The sequence below is a fragment of the Oncorhynchus keta genome, unplaced genomic scaffold, assembly GCF_023373465.1.
Source record: "Oncorhynchus keta strain PuntledgeMale-10-30-2019 unplaced genomic scaffold, Oket_V2 Un_contig_5230_pilon_pilon, whole genome shotgun sequence".
In the NCBI taxonomy this organism is placed as follows: Eukaryota; Metazoa; Chordata; class Actinopteri; order Salmoniformes; family Salmonidae; genus Oncorhynchus; species Oncorhynchus keta.
The window spans coordinates 17734-22559 of record NW_026288186.1 but is presented as its reverse complement, the minus strand read 5'-3'; the positions used below and the strand labels follow the sequence as shown (position 1 = coordinate 22559).

Here is a 4826-nt window from a genome sequence, read left to right as displayed (position 1 = left end):
AATGATAGTGGTTAATATTAACATGACAGAGAATGTCGGAGTAGCAAGTTAAAAGGCCTTACAATGTAAATGCTGCATAATGGCACAGCATTTCATAACTTTACTGTGGGAAAGGTGATATGTTGATTTATGCGGGCTTAACTCGGGTCAGAATCCCCCTATTGAGAATATGAAAGGGAGGATACTATTTTATAGTATCAGAAACTAATGTGTGAGTCGTTATTTGAGACCTGCAAGCTGTTCACTCGTATGCGATATGCTCACTAGTGTGTTTAACGGACTCCATGGTTGGCAAGTGGGTGAAGTGCCCTCGGGCCTTTATCACCTACACGATCATTTAGATATGTGATGTCATTATTGACCGATAAAAGGTTATTTGTTGTCTATTTAAAAACGTGTGATTAGATCATTATGTTTGAAATACTTGAAACGTGACCGTATCATTTCCATTATCGGTGGTGAGCACTAGATGTTATAATATTGGATTTGCCTGTAGGCCTCAGTTATGAGTGTTCAAGCACCAGTTTTCTATGGAGTTAACCTACTTGTGTTAAATTACCCGTAAAGTCATATTATTAAGCACTCATATTTCGCTTTGGTCGTTACATTTCGTTTCCGTTCAAATAAACCCAGGGCTGTCTAGGTCACGCTGAATTGTCCGTAATGTTAGGCCTACCCACCAAGAAATTGTAGCACTGCTAAAATGTTATTAAGTGAACGACTGTTCACTTCACAGCGTCGGAACGGAAAAGGCAGATGGATAGGCCTATAAGTGTTCCAGAATGGTAATGTTTTGGAGGGAAAATTACCTCCCAGCTGCCAACATCAACATTCGTATGTGATTGCAGGAAATATCCATGTTGGTCAAATGTCCTTTCAATATAAAATACAAATAAAATAACAATTAAGTGTAAGTGAAAAAATATTTAATTACATCCAAAAATATCTTTGTAATAATAACCGAATAAAACATGTAAATATGCAAAACAAACAAAAGCAGAACAGAATACCTGTGTGTTAAAGTGCGTCCTTCGAATGGAGGCAATGAAACAGTACCTACTGGTGGATGGATGTTTCTCTGTCCCCTCTCCTGCCTCCTCGCTCTACCGCTCCACAGCAGTAAAAACAGTTTGTCGTGACGCGGAGGGACGCACATAGTAGGTATTGAGAACACATTGATGGTGAAAGAATATGTAATATAGCATACAAAAGTAACATCGTCCCAGGATGAGCGAGATTAGTAGTAAAAAAATCATGTTCCGCCTCTCATACGGAAGGCGAACATGAGTCGCTCTCTAAGTTCCAACATATCCACGTCAAGGTCAAGGCACTTGGATCAACCGTCGACCATGCATGCAACATTACGCATCCCAGAGGCTGTATGTCAGGAGAACATCGTCAGATAGTTCGTTGTCAGTTAGTCGGAGGCTCGGAGCACCAACGTTATTATTCCTCTTGGTTAGTGTCTGAAAGTGGCGAGGTGAAACAGTCCGATTTACGGTCGACGTCTCGAGACCTCTCATGCTCCAGCTGCTCGCTCGACGGGATGGAATTCTTCTTAGGACGGCCTTTTGGTTTGGTTGGAGATTCCAATCCTCCTCCTTGTAGGACCTGTACAGTGGAAACGATTCAAGTTTCAGTTTAAAACAATTCAACCGTCCGCAATAAAGCGGTTTAGTCCTACCATAAAACCAAGATAATTGACAAGTCATTCTCCTCCTTGTCATATTATTTCATAATAAGAAATAAGAACTTACTATTTTCTTCCATTTCATTCTCCTGTTCTGGTACCAGGTCTTGACTTGTAGTTGACTCAGATCAGACACTCAGCAAGATCTATTCTACATGAACAAAGACAGAAGCGATTAGAGAGATTTCCTTTAAATTCTCGAATAGCACTATGACGCTGCCTTGAATTAAAAGCAGTCGATAGTCAATGGTATTAAAGGAGGATATTTTCTTTGGTTTCATCAGTCATAACAGCAGATAAGGCATTTGCATGTTTTTATTTCTGCCTGTCGCCTTTCCGCACATCACCAATAACTGGGCTTGGGGATAAACGAAGTTGATTGAATTCATTTGAATACCTGTCAGGTGTTGAAAGGTACTTTTGTTTCTCAAATCTCTTCTCCAAGCCCATGAGCTGTAGCTCAGTGAAGACTGTCCTGCTCCGTCGGCCCTTTTTGGTCTTGCTGCTGCCGTCGCCGAGGTGCTCCAGTTTGCTTCGGAGGTGGATGTCCAGCGGGAGGTGGTGGGAGGCTGAGCCGTGGTGCAGGCCTGGAGCCCCAGATAGGAGAGCAGAGCCTAACGGTGATCCAGAGTGAACAAGAGAGTGGCGACATGGGGAACTTCAGGATGCCCGACTGGTCGGCCTTCAAAACTGAAAGTCAAAGTCAACAATATCACATTTAAATAGAATTATTCTAGGTCTACACAGATCATTCATTTAACAATGCCTATAGGCTACACACTTGACTATTAGCTTGGCAATTACAAACTGATGATGACAGTTCTCTTGGTAAAAATAAAGGTTAACATGAATACAGAGAAATGTTACTAAAACATTTTTATTTTATAATATTATTATTATTAGTATTATTGTATTGTTATATCTGTATTATTTTAATAATAGTTAAGTCATGGTAGTATTGTAGCATATTTAAGATATTACATTTATACTACGATAGGCCTCGGCCCAATACAACTAAGAATAATTTAATTGTAAAATGGTATTGTATTTATTTAATAATTATGGTAATACTTATAGCAATAGTTATATTATTATAAACATTATAGATGTATATTCGTATTAACATTGAACATATAATTTAAATTCATGTCATAATAGCAACCAAATGCATCTACTTTCTAGTCGAAATATTGACACGCAAAGTGACTTCACACTCCAACTCTCTTAGTGTTTTCACTCACCAACACAATTTCCCTGAGCCAAATTCATATGACCCATATGACTGCTGAAATGCATAAATAGTGGTATTCGATAAACAAGGACTAGTTTTACAAATCGCATGACCAATCAATGTAAACACGTGGCAAATGTTCACTGGCCTTTCTAGGAGTTTTTCTAGCCACCGTGCTTCTACACCTGCATTGCTTGCTGTTTGTGGTTTTCAGCTGGGTTACTGTACAGCACTTTGTGACATCAGCTGATGTAAGAAGGGCTTAATAAATACATTTGACTGATTGATTGATAATACTACACTGGAAAAAGAACATGAGTCAATACTCTGAAGGCAGAGAGACCCGCTGCGTGAAACTTAAGGCCCGCATCGCCCTTTCTAAAGTCTGGTGACCCAGTGTGAACATTCGCTCAAATGAAACATTCACAAGACAAACTTGTCTACATTTTTTGATACAGCAATATATACTTTAGAAATCTTAAAGATCAATGAAATTACAATGTTGTTTTGAAATACGGTGACTAAAATTAGGGTGCCCGAATGGAGCAGCGGTCTAAAACGATGCAGTGCAGGCGTCCCCTGGTTCGTATCAGGCTGTATCACATCCGGCCGTGATAGGGAGTCCCAATTGGCCGGGGTAGGCCGTCATTGTAAATGAGAATTTGTTCTTAACGGACTCTCCTGGTTAAATAAAAAAGGCACGCACTGGTAACGCGCTTATTTTGGGGTGCATGGTTGACCTTTGCCCTATAACCTACCATTTGTAGCCTATATACACATTTAAAACGTTCCTAGATCATGCACTTCCAATAAGTAAATAATACCAGAAACACAAATGTAAACAGGCTCATATTTAAAGATGCATTAAATCAACTTATTTTACAGCGCCATTTGGGACAATTACTGCCTGAACGAATCAAAGCATTCATCTGGAGTAGGGTTTCCCAAACTCGGTCCTGGTCTAGAAAAGACTATATAACAAAGACTTATTGCAAATACAATCACATTTTTCGGGTACACCTCCATCTTAAAACAAGCTAGAATCAAAAGCAGCGCATCTTGCAGGTGGTTGTGGTATGGCCGTGCCGATAACAGAGCTTGTACTCCGAACTTGAGGCAGCTCCCTGCCGGGGTAGACATCTTATGGTCCGGGTGGTCGGTCAGAATCTCTTCGATCATGAAGCTCCGGTAGCGTGTGAGTGGGAGCGGTGGTCGTTGTAAGCCTCGGAAGATAGTAGTGAGGCCCCCAAGTCCAAGGGATGCTGCATGGTTCAGTTCGGTCAGCGGGAGAGACCGAGTGCAATAAAAACGTTAATTTTTCTTCCTCCTTGGGTAGTCTAGCTATACCGTAGAGACATGCAATCACATTTAAACAGCCGTCCCTTCTCACTTTACAACTCTGGGATGGAATAAATCACTCGGGTGCAGGGCTGGAAGTTAACATTCTCAACTGGACACTGAAATAAGCCCGTCCTGATTTTGCCTGGTGGCTGAATCAAACCGTTTCTTTGCTAAAACCCAACTATGGAGATTGCAATATGGAACCAAACGCCCTCAAAGTGTCATCATAACGTTTAATTTCCGGCCAATATCAAGTAATGCAGTCTACCCCTGTTTACTGTAGGCTATAGCGTCACCGAGAGTATGCATGGAGCAGTTCAAGGCTTATAAGAGGTTCCCTTTCTATGCTCCTCCTCCTTAGACGAGCCAGCCTCTCAGACCCGAGGAAGGAAGGAAACATCTATTAACACTACTTTGCATGCTAAAATAGGCAAATTATTTAAGCAAATTAGTAGGCATGTATTTGGTTTGGACATATTAGCCTGCCTATCTACTCTTGACCAGAAAAGCAATAAAGATTTAGTACACAATGTTATTGTACACAATGTTGAAGGAATGCTGATG

The 4826-nt window shown here is 40.7% G+C and overlaps 1 pseudogene; it reads right to left on the bottom strand.

Moving 5' to 3' along the window:
• Positions 1-909: 909 nt before the first annotated feature.
• LOC118375944 (homeobox protein BarH-like 1) lies at positions 910-4548 on the bottom strand (annotated as a pseudogene).
• Positions 4549-4826: the final 278 nt, after the last annotated feature.